The sequence below is a fragment of the Lichenostomus cassidix genome, chromosome 1 (genome assembly GCF_008360975.1).
Source record: "Lichenostomus cassidix isolate B80296 chromosome 1, HeHo_3.0, whole genome shotgun sequence".
Taxonomy (NCBI): domain Eukaryota; kingdom Metazoa; phylum Chordata; class Aves; order Passeriformes; family Meliphagidae; genus Lichenostomus; species Lichenostomus cassidix.
The window spans coordinates 4,152,821-4,166,530 of NC_139479.1; positions in this window are offsets into that span (position 1 = coordinate 4,152,821).

Consider the following 13,710-nt stretch of genomic DNA (forward strand, 5'->3'; position numbering starts at 1 on the left):
TTCTCAGATTAACTTTGGATCATACTTGCCAACAAGTTTAATCACTGGAATTTTGTTAAAAACTGAGCCCCTTCAAAATGTAGAATGTAAAGACACTAAAATTAAAAAAAAGATGATTATACATGGACTTTGTGAGCAAATTAACGTGTGAAAACTAAAATGGTTGCATTGGTTATAAGTGTGAGAATTACAGTTTTTTGTAGTGTAAATATTGCACTAAAGGGCAAATTTGTGTACTCTGAATAGTTCAGTGTTTTTAACACTAACATTTTCAATATAAAAATAGTTGGAATAAAGTCACATCCTGGAGCTAATCTGTCTTTTTTTAGAATCTGTAGCTTCAGCTCTTTTACAGGTAGAGACCCTAATTATTTTTTTTTAAATGATGATTTGGACCTTGTGTGATTAATTTATATCTAATGACGTCAGGTTCTTTTCTAGTAGAGAGCCTTGAAGTATCTCAGATACCCTCAGGCACTCCTCTCTTAACAGCTGAGAAAGAATTTTGCAGAGAAAAGCTTGGTTTTGAGCTGAGAGAGAGGATAAGGAAAGAAGACCACACCTCTGGAGCTGCTTCGTTTCAGTGAGGGAACCTTGACTAGATGGAGATGCTAAAACTTTGCATCTTGGTGAATTTTCTTCAAGTCTTCTGTCCATGTAGAGAGATCTGCTCTGTACTTTGGTGGCTTTAGGAGTGTACCTTGCTGCAGCATCCCTTCTTCCTTGGCAGTGTGGCTTTCCCAGCTCCAAGGATCTCCCATAGCCTCTGGAAAAGCAGAAATCCAAAACCCCAGGCACAGGGTTATGTCTTTCTTGTTTCCCACCAAACTCTCTGGAACTGACTATTGCCAAAGACATATTGCAGAGGGAGATAATTAATCTCTGAGAAACTGCCTTCTCTCTCAGTTGGCCCTGAAATTCTCATCAGTGGAGCAAATGCTGTGGCTGTTATGCCATTCCAGCTTCTATCTCAGAACCCCTGGGACATGGAGCACACTTACTTGGGATCACAGAACACACTTGAATGAACTCATTTCTCTGAATGCAGCAGATGTTCCTGAGAACTCCTGAGGTCTAGCTTTATTGACTCCAAATATTCTGCCAAAAATTAATGACTTGCCAAAATGCAAACACAGAATTTTCCACCAATTTCTCATGGCTGACAGCTGTGCATGGAAAAGGGTGCCTGGATTTTTATTTATTTCTTCTATTTCTCATGTGTTCAAATGACACTTCCTGTAACAAATACTAGCAGGGAAGTAAGGAATTTTACTTTTTCTAGTTAAAACCTCTCACTTATCTTTTCATAAAAGTACAGACAGTTTCCAGTATTCAGAGGGACAACCAGGCAGTGAGATGCACAATGTGAATATTACAAAAATTGCAGTATTTCCATTACTGGCATTACACAAGGCATACAGACAAGACCCTTCCTGAAGATTTAAATTTCCTACCAGGAAAATAACTATAATAGAGAATAATGTAAAACTGCCTTCATTCGTGGTATTGAAGCTTCTGAATGCCACGACTTGAGCTTTTTTAGCTGTTTTTAGCTGTCACCCTCATTCTTCTGCAAATAGCACAATCTAGTTAATATTTTCCACTCAGAGCCCACATGCAGCAGCTCGGACAGTTTCAGATAAATGGTGCCAGACAGTGTCAAGCTGGGTGGCAATATGAACACAGAAAGTTGTTAAGTAGCAGGAAACACATACCTACTTAAAAAGGGTGATTGTTCCACAGGTTGGATAATGATTCAGAGATAAATGTGCCACAGGTATTGGTGCATATTTTCTCTAAGTGGGCAGATGGTCATGGGTTACTATGCTTAAAGCATAAAAAAAAATCTTCATTTGCATCTAGTAGGGGATTGCAAATTTGTGGGTATTTCTAAAAAACACTTTGATGAAAAGCTGCAGGAGCAACTGAAATAGAAAATCTGTCACAGCACAGCAGATACAGTGCAATTTTGTGTTAGCAGCTCTCCCAGCTCTGTGTAATTTCAGCTGGAGTTTGGTGTCTGAGCCTTCTAAAATTAAAATCCTGAGTATTCTGATTACAGTGGAAGTGTGTAAGAATATTAAAAAGTAGCTTTGGTTTCCTAGTTACAAATGTGTTCATCCCAGCTCATTGTGTATGTAAAGAAATTCAGGAAAAAAACAAATGGAGAGATGGATGATATGGCAAGCATTTTCTGTAATTCTGTCCAGACAATAAATCCAAGAAAGGAAAAGCAAGAAAAATTAATTACCTGGTGCTAATTATAAAAAAAAAAAAAAAGAAAAAAAAAGAAGGCTTATGTTTTTGTTCATGTTTAACAAAGTTTATTTTCAGAAGGAACAAGCTGAATGATGGTGCAAATTTTTGCATTAGTACAATAATTCTGTTATTGTCCTGCTTTCCTGTAAATGTGGCTTTAGGGATCGAGTTTCTTGGCAGAAAGCAGCGTGGCTGTAGCCTCAGTTCTCGAGAAGGTTTATGTAAGTGAATCAGAGGGAGCACCAAAGAGCTATTAGTGCTATGGTATACTGGAAAAGTGAGCTTGATGCTTTCATTCCTCAGTATCATTCAGACAGTTTGGCCTCAAATGACAACCTTCTGGGGGTTAGAGATTCCACAGAGATGGACAGCAATTTCCAGAATTTCAGCGAGTCCATTTGTGTTTGTGCATTGCTGAGATGCTGGAAAAATGTGATGTATGTGGGGTAGATTATTTTTCTTTTTAGCAGTTGTGTCCAAGTGTTAGAGGTGATTTGTGCTAAATTCTTATCAAGTAAAAAGTGCAAAAGTTAGGAAATAAAGGTATTGGCTTGCTGAAAAAATGTGTTTTCATTTCTTTGTTTCATCAAGTAGTGCCAGGATGCTGTTGTGTCACTAATTTTGTAGATGATGTTAACATACTGGTTCTTGGACAACAGAATGTGTATCTCAAGGAGAATTTGCAATTTATAACAACTTTAAACTTATTCTCTGCCTTTCTGTGCACTACAAAGATGTGCCCATGGTGTGAGATGAGGAACTAAAACATGCTTTGAGGTCATGAACAGAAGTTCTGCCCTGTGACAGCTGAGGGTCAGCTTTGCATTTCTATGGCTTGGGCAGCCTGACTGATGTCATCTCCACATGGATTTATTCATTACTGAGTGGAAAGCTCAAGTGGCGTAGCAAAAATAGCCAAGAATTATTGATGTCTTCATGTTCAGGCTACTGACTGAATTTATTGTCGATTCTGGACTGTGAAATTACATTCTTTGCATGATGAATTCAGCCCCCCAAACAGAATGGGGAATTATTTAGTAAGTGTTGCTTTGCAGTTCTGAACGACAGAAGCAGTGCACTGGAAGAGGCCTTTTCGCCTGACCTGCTTTTCTGTCAATTTAACACTCTTTGCCCCAGTTCCCTGTGGCAGTTCATTACATAGAAGTCAGTGATATATGGACAGGGGAGAGGCTGATTGCCCCTCCAGTACCAGCATCCTGCTGGGGACCAAAATGTTTATATTCCAGGGATTTGGTAGCTACATGAGCTTACACAGCCCTATGTGGACATGTAATTTTGAATGCTGAATGTGAAGAGGCAGAATTTGTCTGTGCCATGACACAGTTAGCTTCCTCTCTCTCAGTTATACAAATGACATCTCTTGAATGTCTTTCTCTTAGTTTTCTTCACAGAGGTCACAGCTCTCAGTCACATGTGACCACTATGACTGGAATATGTCCTGGAGAACCACAGCACAGGTGTTTCTGTCTGAAAACAGCCCTGATGGTAAAATCCCACACATGAGCTGCACTGTTTTGTTTGCCAGACCCTTCACAGTCTGATGATTTCTTACAGCATCTCCCTCAGTATTGTCCTGGACCTTCTTGAGGGAAAAAAACTCATAACCTTTGAAAAAAAAAAAAGGTATTAACGGGCAGAACTACCCAGATCTACTGAGAGCTAATCAGAATAATTGCACAAAGGATAAAGATATGTGGATAAATCTGGCTTTAAGCTTTTTTTTATTTTTGTACTTTGTGGTGTTTGTGTGTCTGAAGCATTATTGTCTGTACTGCACATAAAAGAAGACATTTCACTAGGTATGATGGCTGATGACTCAGGACTAGAAAAAACTTATGTTGACATTGGGCCTTGGGTTGAAATTGCCTTCAAGGTTATGCAGGTGTATTTTGGTGCTGGGTGAAAAGATTATGGCACTTATCTGGCCAATTAATGGCTAATTAAAGCACAGAAAAAACAAGAGTCTCAAAGTGGCATAGAGGGAGCCAGCTGTGGTATTTCAGTGGATGTGGCTGTTCTTTCTGCTCTTGAGGTCTCCTTCTATTTCCAAAGTAGCACAAAGTATTAGTAAACTTGTCTTTAAATACAAAAGAGAAGTTCCCTCTTGGAGAGGACATGGTGAAAATGCAAATTACCCTTTGTATATGGACGATGAATTGGGAAAAGGCAGAGGGTGTCGTGCTGCAAGGATGGCAAAGGGGAATTACAGCTGGAACCTGACACACTCGCAGGAGAGATTAGCATTTTCCAGGCTCATCTAGAGTAGTTGAGGAATCTGACCCCTGCAGTCTTGTCAAGGGACTCTTCAGTTATTGAAGGGGCATATTTTTCCCAATAATCTCAGAAATGTGTGATGTAGAACAGAAATTCTCTCCTCTCCCCTCTGACAGGCTACTCAGCTGCCTGGGATATGGGGTTTTCTCCCCTTAAGCAGGAGATTTTTTTTTTCATTTAAATTAGCACTGTAAAAGTTCTGTGAATATGTGAATTCTCTTCATTGGTAACTTTTTCCCCATTGTTTCCCAACTGCTGCAGACCTGAGAGCTGCTCTGGTCTCATTTTATTTATTAGGACTACACTGGAAGAGAGAAAGTGGGAGTGGGATCTGTAATTCATGGCGTATTTGACACCCTATTTTAAAAAGATGATAAATTGATTTTTTATTGGTTTTATACCATTGACTGGCAGTGTCACTCTTGCAGATGGGCTGGCATGTGTGGTACTTCGGGTGTTGCCTGGCTTTTGTGTCTGAGCCCTGCAGAAGGGCAAACCTGTCCATTTTAGCTTGTAATTGATAAATTTTCCACTGTACCTGCATAAAGACCAACACTGTCTTATAGTTTCTGTTGGCCAAATATTTCTGAGAGATTATGTCTGGAATTATTTTGCTCTAAAAGCTAAAATGACACACTTTGTTCCCTTATATGTTTCATCATTCCCTCTATTTTAGGTCAGATGATTCATCTCTGCATTACTGGTTCTGCATTTCCATTGCCTTAATTGGGTCTTTCAGAGTCATCACAGTCTGTATAGAATTGTCAATGCTATTTCTAACAACATACAGATTTGCTCCCTCCCTTCATTCCTCCCTTCCATGGCAGGGGATGTTAGAATTAGATGACCTTTAAGGTCCCTTCCAGTGCAAACCATTCTGTGATTCTGCTCTTCCTTCCTCTTTTCTCTGCTTTCCCCGATTCCCCCTCCTCACCTTCAGTCCCAGGTGGTTTCTTTCCTTCTGTCTTTGCTGCACCACCCCTTTCCCCTTTTCAGGGAGTGAGCTGGATTTTACTCACTCTCCTGCTGAAAGGTGACTTGTTTTCCTTAGCCACAGCTAAACTCTTCATGCTGTTTTAAGGTACAACCAGGTACCTGCAAAAATCCTTGCAGGTAAAGGATGTCAGGAGGTGCCCTGGACCAGCACGTTTATTATTTCAGATACATCAGCAGATATTGATTCTCATTTTTAGCAGCAGGTCCCAGTGCATGGGGGCAGATATGCTTGCTTTTCTTCTCACCTTTCCCCACCAAGGTGCTTCCAGACAGCAAGAACAGCCCTCACCCCAGTGTTTGCCAGCACAGGGCAGCACTTGGTTCTCCTGTACAGTGATTAAGAGCTGGGCTCAACCTAACTGCACCTCCATATGTCAGTGAGGTGCAGCTGGGAGGTGTGGAGAGGCCATTGCAAGTGCTGTGCTTAACCACATTTTAACAGATTATCACTGGCCACCTAAACTGAAAAATCTGGCTGGAAATATGATTTTAGCCAGTGGTGGGCAGAATAAAAATATTAAGAATAGTGTTTCATATTTGGAAGTGCCATCCATGAGGCCTAATTTTTCTTAGATTTTGTGTTCCAAGGCAGTGTGTTGCAATCGAAAGGAAGCATTTGAAAAGGAAGCAATTTGTCATTACTACTCACAGAGAAACTTTCTGGTTTGGATTTTAAAAATATGAAGTTAAAGAGGATGATTAATTACAATCATATAATACACCTCTGCATGTAAATAGGCCTCATTAACCCTACACTAAATTTATAGCTTCTGATAGAGCTGTGCCTTTTCTGCTCGCTTGAAAGACTTGAACCTTTCAAAATCATCTTCTCTCCCGTTAAAATTTAGGAAAGAATGAGCATTTGCTCTCAAAATATTTTAAGCAAAAAAGGTAATTAGTGTTAAAGTTTCCAGGACTGGGAGCTATAAATTCAGGAAAGAAGGAAAAGGAGAGTTATTTTAACAGTGAGGATTATTAAGCACTGGAAAATTTTGCTGAGGGATGTGGTGGCTTCCCTGTCACCGAGACTGGGTTCCTGTGGAGGTTGTGCCAGAGCTGCTGCATGCACCCAGCATGTTCCCCAGCTGTGGTATTATGTCCAAAGCCTGTGGGAATATTTCAGCAGGGAGTTTCCCCCCCAGATCTCCCTGAAGCTCCAAATGGGGTAGCCTTTCAGGTAAAGCTCAGATAATATTTCAGGGTAGTGTTGGGTGGGCACAGCCAAACCCTCAATTCCTGCTAAGCTGCCTACAGGTTGTTGTCACTCAATAGCTACAGGGTTTAGTGAACTAAAGGGATTGGAGGTTTTAAAACTGCTGAAATTTCTGGACATCTGTTTAGCGTCAATATTGGGCTCACTGGAATAAAACCTGGGCGAAACTTTGCATTTTGTCACTAACAGATGACCTAAAAATAATAAATTCAGGGCATTCTCTCAAGATATAGCAATAATTTTCTGTTGCCTGGCAATGTCTCTGGCGCTGAATACAGAACTGGGAGTTTATTTTATGATGCTGTGCAGAAAAATTTGTTTACAGTTTTCCACTGTGATTCCCCCAAGAGGAAGAACCCATGGCTCATACAGAGAGAGCAAACATTAATGACACCTTCTATTCATCTTGGCAAATTTATGACCAAGTTTCCATTCCTCCTTCTATATTTCCAGATATATTTACACAGAGCCTTGAGTTTTCTCAAATTCATCCCACTTATTTTCAGTGGGAATTAGTTTGAACTTACTCTGAACAGCTTATTGTAGCATAATTTAAATTTTAGTTGATTTTTATGTACTCCTTTTTTAATAATCCTGTCCCCACATGGCAAGCAAAAATATTTTCTCATTTTTTCGTGGAAGACTAAAGAACTTTCTAGTGGATTTCTAAATTACATTTTATTACCCATACAGTGTGTCAGGTATGGTTTGAAGGGAATCTTACACACCCACAATGTCCTGTGCTTGACAGAAGAATGCGAAGACCCAAATTTCCTGATATCCTGCAGGCAGGTAAGCTGCTGCATCCCCCGCTGAACAACAGTATTTACTATCACTTGTAGGACTGGGATATTTTTGTGGGATATTTTTGTGACTCAGTTAAGCCCCAGCAAAAAAAAGATGAATTGAATGCCTTTTTTTTTTTGGGTTTTTTTTTTCCTTCTGGAATATACTGCTAAGAGGAGGACAAAAACCTCCATGGTTTCTTGGGCTGGGGTAAGTTTTTCCTATGACCTGGGATAGACCCTGAATTTTTGGGGGAATACATTAGCACTGGAAAGAGGCTTGTATGAACCGACTCCACGAAGAAGATCATGAAATAAATCATGCAGAGCTGTTCTGATGACAATCACCTATTACACATTTAGAAAGCAAATGCCTGCTAAAATCAACAGTTTCAAATACTTGAAGTTTCTTCTCTCCGTTGGTATTTTAACATTTGGTCAATCCCTCTGATAACTGTAACCCCCAAATCTCCTTTTATGGTCAATTCCATTCGAGAGGATCCTGCTGATGAAGGGAGAGCTGATCAAAATTAGGCTTGGCTGGTGATGAGCTCAACAGAGCCAGTGAGATTTTGTTCTTGTTTTTCTTTTGTTTACATGGTAACTGTCTCTTTCCTCTTCCCATGCAAATGAATGTCATGGAGCACAGCAGAGATGTTCTGCCCTTTGCTTGCCAGCAGAAGTTTCTAATAATTGAATCACTTGAATGCTGAAATTTTGAGGCAAGACTTTACAAAGGAAAAAATATGAATATGCTACCAGTTGAACTTTGTGGCATGTCAAGACCACCCTGTCACTCCTACGTCTTAAAAATAATTAATTCTTTTCTTCTTGTGGGAAAGTTGATGAAGTTGTCTAAATCATCAAAATTCACTGCTCGAGTCATAGAGTTTTTTGCAGCATCTTTATGGTTTTAGGCATAAACCTCAGCAGCAGCTTCTTTTCATGGTGCAGGAAAAATAGTTCAGACATCAAACTGATTCTAACTCAATCTGTTAAATACTTTTTGGAGAGGACAGATTTTGAACTGCTCCTTCAACATGGGAAAACAAGATAAGTTTCATTTGTTTTCATAGTGGCTAATTGCATAATGTGATTTAGCTTGAATGCAGAGGGCTGGGAAGAATAAACAACTTAATAAGGTGCTGTGGGACTTGCCTTTATGATGCACATGTAAAGACTTGTTGAGGATAGAGGCTTAAAGTAAACTGAGAGATAAAAGCTTCAAGAGGGTGTTAACAACATCCAGCTCAAGCTCCCAATGTGCAGGGAGCATTTCCCTCCTCATGGACTGCACACAGTTACAGCTCACTGTTTCTATTTATTTATTTTCTTTTCTTTTCACCCTTATCACATTTGCTATCTGTAAAAAATGTGATGCTTAAAGAGTGTAATAATTGTGGTTGAAAAATGGGGTTTGCAAGATCAAGTTTCAACAGGTTGATGCAGTTCCATAATTTTAAACTTAAATATTAAGTATTGAATCAAACCCAATTCTGCTTTCAAGGGTTGTATCTTTGCACAGATGTGTTTATCCACTTATATATATGCTTTTTAGTGCCTGCATGTAGTTGTTTATATATACAAAGCACATATGTTTGTGTGTCTATATATACACATATAGACATGCATGTATATAAAAATAAATGTATATAATGGCAGAGACATGTTAAGGAATAAATCTAAGCAAAACATTAATCAGCATTTAGTATGCAGACTGATAGAAATGTAAAAAGGGGGAAGGCAGAAGAGGACCTAAGAGTGAATTGCATGAAAAAGATCTTTCTGTTTAGATAATCATTAGTGCTGCTCCTAGGAATGCGGAAGAGATTTTCCAAGAGGACACTGAGTTATGTGCATAACCCTTGCCCTTTGGGGAAAACAATCCTCTCAAATTTATTTTTAGGCAAGTCTAGGTTGAAAACTAGCCCATTTCATTAGGGGACAAGCTAGTTGCATAAGATAGGCACATGATTTTTCAAAATGTGGATGTTTGCTTTTAAAAAAAGAGGCTGGGCTTCCCGTTTTTGTTGTTGGTGCAGCAGGAGGAAAGGGAATACAAGTATTAGTGGAATTTGACTTTGCCTACTCTTGATCATGTCTGCCTCGGAGGGTGTTTCAGCAGCATCTGACAAGCAAAAATGTTCTGACTAATCCTTCTTTTCTCTGCCTCAATGATCAGAGAATTACACAGATTTTTTCAGGTGTACATCATCCTTTGTTCTGCATTAAACTCCAGGTAATTTGCTGAGCTTTTGGCTGCTTGCTGGCACTCGCTGCAGCTCTTCACAGTGCAAAACTGCCTCAGCCATGCCATTTTTGACATGGAAATGTGGGTTTAATTGTGAATCATACGATAGATCCTTTCTTACTGGACCCCTGTTATCCATAACGACATCCTTGTTCCCATGAGGATGCTTTTCTGTGTCCTTCCACAGCGTGAGGTTTCCACCTGGCTGGTAAGGAAACATCCTCACCACATCCTGAGGAAGCATCAAATACCGGCACTGACATCAGGGTGATTTTGTCAGACTGATGATTAAGGTTCTACCCATCTGCTGCTGTTTATAAGCCCTCAGGGCTCATCCTGTGAACTTTTCCAGTGCCTAAAGTTGTCGTAAGTATTTTTGTCCCTTCTTCTTCTGGAGGGACAAGGTCAGTCAAAACCAGATCTTTTGCAAGCAGGGAATGATGTTGCCTTTCAATGTTTTTCCTTTTGGTTAGAAACAAGGGCATATAGGCAAAGTTTTCATTTATTCTCATCATCAGATAAGCTTTTGCATTCTTATTTTAGAAACAGATTGCAGCAAAGGCCTGGAAGTTTTGTAGATTCTCCTAAACTTGTAGATTCTCCTAAAGGCTTTTGTGACTTTGCCAGTGAGTCCCACCATCCCATCAGATCTCTGAGAAGAACAGGGAACCAAACAAAAATGTGGTCGATTCAAACTTATTCCATTTGCCTCCCACTTTTTAAGACATGCACACACGTTCTCTTATCTCTCATTAAAGGGATTTTACTGATGCAGGTAATTAAATCAGCAGTGGTGCCTTTTGGGAGAGGCTGACACACCCTTGGCTCCCATCTTTCCATAAGAATTTGAGGCCTTAGATCAGTTTGTGAACTCTGTCTCTCACATAGGACAATATTGAGTAGTTTTTAGAATATGATAGAAACTAATAACAAAAATGGAGAGTGATGAAATATGTGTGCTGATATTTATGCTTGGCATTTTAGTGATAAATGGATGTTAATCACAACAACAATCATATTCTCATTATCCTTCAGTGGCAGCATTAGCATTATTGTATCCATAAACTGAAATTCCTATCATTTTCAGCAGCAAATAACGAAGAAAATCCTCCCTGTCCCAGAGCTCTTCCAGTCCAAATATCACAAAGGACAGGGTTATGTTCCTCCTTAACCAAAGCCAGATGTTTGATTTCAAGGAGGGAATTAAAAATCCATTTCCACCAGGGTTTTTTTCTCATGCAGAAGGTCAGCTTGGGAGAAAGCACACAGGAAGTTTCCCTACTGGCATTTGTGCTAATTAAGGGTGCAGAACAGAGTCAGTAAATAACCCACTGCTTTCTCAAGCCAATAAGCATTTTGAAAATCATCTCCTTGTGAGCTTTAAATATCAGCTCTCAATATCTGGCAAAATATGTTTTGTTGTGGGATTTTTTTTTTCTTTGAGTTAAATAGAGTGAGATAATTTCAGTTGGGTTTTTTTTTGTGGAGAGAAAAATCACGAAAATTCTTTTCCTCCTGTTTTACAGTGCATGACCACATATTTCTCTTCACCTGAGAATGCCAAAACCTGGTGTGAAGTCTCTTTGCACTCCAGACATTGAATTCCTTGCCAGGCATGGATCAGAATTCAATCAACTCCTTTCTCCTGATTAGATTTGCAAAAAAGGTGATCGATGGTTTCTTTTCTAGGTTACCAAGCCAGTGGTGCAATATACAGTTTTTATTCCAAACCATTTGCATTTCTGCTTCTCCTTTCAGCACCCTGGTATCATAAGGAAGCTGCCAAAGTTTGTGTCAGCACTTGATGCTGTTAGGAGGTAGGAATGATTTTCTTTTCCTGGAAAATCCAGCAGTGCTGCCTAACTGAGGCAGGGGCTGCACGTTGGAGAGGGTGTGGAAAGAGCAGTTTCCCTGGCATCAGAAGTGGAAATATCAGTGCTGAGAAACTCCTGGGAGACAGAGGCTCTTCCCCAGTGTGGTGTGAAACTCCTGCTGCGAGGATGGAGCCGCAGGGCCCCGGAGGTGCTTCCCTTAGTGAGAGACCTGCAGGATGAAATTGGACTTCCACTCTTCCCATTGCTTAATTCCCAGCTGCTGATGGAATAAACCCTGCTGGGGAGCCTTGGAGCTCTGCTCTCCTCTGTTCCAGCAGCAGCTTCAGCTCAACAGATGCTCCAGAGAGCTTTGGTGGGTGAAACCATGGCAAATGTGTCAAAATGCAGAGTCAGAGCAGCGGCGAGGAGCTCCTGCTGAGCAATTCCGAGGGCGGATTAGCCCGGCAATGCCTTCTGGGCAAGTCTGGGTTGTTGTTCAGATTTGGCTTGTTCCTGACACACACCTGGGGTTCTTACAAGGAGGCTGCAGTCTTTATTTGGGGGAAGGGTATGAGCAAGGCCATGGAAAACCCAGAGATGCTTTGATTTTAATCGCATGGATGATTTAGTATCAGTCTAAAAAAAAAATTTAAAAAAAAATTCAAAGCAACAGTTAGACTTGAGCGCCAGCCAGGATTTTCTTTTTCTAAAAGAGAGAAGAAAAAAAAGAAAGCATTTCCTTGCTGTGTACAGTGAGATCTATGAAACCACCTGTGAGTTTTCTGTTTGTTCAGAATCCCTCAGAGACACAGGTATGGGTTCATAATTTTTCTGTCATTACATTTTGGCAGACAGATTAAAACGTTTATTCTTTTTCTTGCAGCCCAAGTTTCCCTGTAGTTCAAACTTCCATTTCATATTGGTTTTAATCATTTGTTGTTTCAGTCATCTCGTGCTTTTCTGCCCACTTAAAAAGCTCCCCACCTCCTTTGTACTGAGTAATCCAGTGTTTGTTCTGGGTCAGTCACAATTACAGGCATTAACAGGGAGGAAAAAAGAAACAATACACCTCCCCCAAACAACTTACTTTGTTCCTTCTTCTAAACAAATCCATTTCAGTGTTTGTGTCTCATAAGCAGGTTAAAATGTCCTGGTTTTTGCAAACCTTACCGAATTCCTTACTCAGTATTCACACAGTAAGAGCAGGATGACATCCCATACCTTGTCTGTATCTTAGGTTCCCTAAATTCAGTGCTTCTGCTTTGCAAGGCTTCTCCTCCTTCACGAGCTGCTCTGCTTTTAATTGAGCTGGCTCAGGAGCACACACAGCAATGTGCCTGTAGGTCCTTCAAAGTGACAAGCTTCCTGTAAACAGTTAAATTTAATGCATCGGGAGAAGCTCTTACACAAATTGTGAAACAGGCTTGGAGTATAGATTTGCCTCTGAAACAATTTAGGAAAATCTCTCATCAGAAGGGTGTACCTGAGTCTGTGTTTATGTCTCTGTAACTCTCAGCTGGCAGTGAGGGTTGTCTCTTATGCTGACCAACAGCAAAAAGGTTGTGTGTTTTGGTTGGTTTATTTTTTGCTTCAAATCTGCTGAACAGAGGCAGGGTTTGCATCTGTGAGCAAGAGATGGATTCACATGTGGAATTTCCAGTTGCATGCACAGTGCTCTGTCCTTCCCATCCGTATCTCAGCTGTGTGTCAGATGGGGTTTGGAGGGATAAAAAAGGTGAAGTCATCCTTTTTCCAAGAGAAGCAGCAGATGCCTTCAGTCAGAAACATGTTCCAGGCAGCAGCAAGGGCACAACCAGGGAAGCAGGGCCAAAACTTTGGGCTGGTCAGTGGTGTTGGCTGTTTCTGAGCCCTGTGGCATCGAGTGAGCAAGAAAGTGTAGGATTGGTGTCCGTGCCATTCCCAAACCTTTGCTGCAGGGATCTGATGGCTCAGCCAGCCAGGCAGAGTGAGGAGGAACTCAGTCCCATCAGCAGGAGCTGACACAGCCCAGAGCCCCTCCTGGATGGCTGGATTGGCCCTTGTAACCCATGGGGGATGCTGAGCAGGAGACCTTCTGACTCTTCTCCCAAATAAACC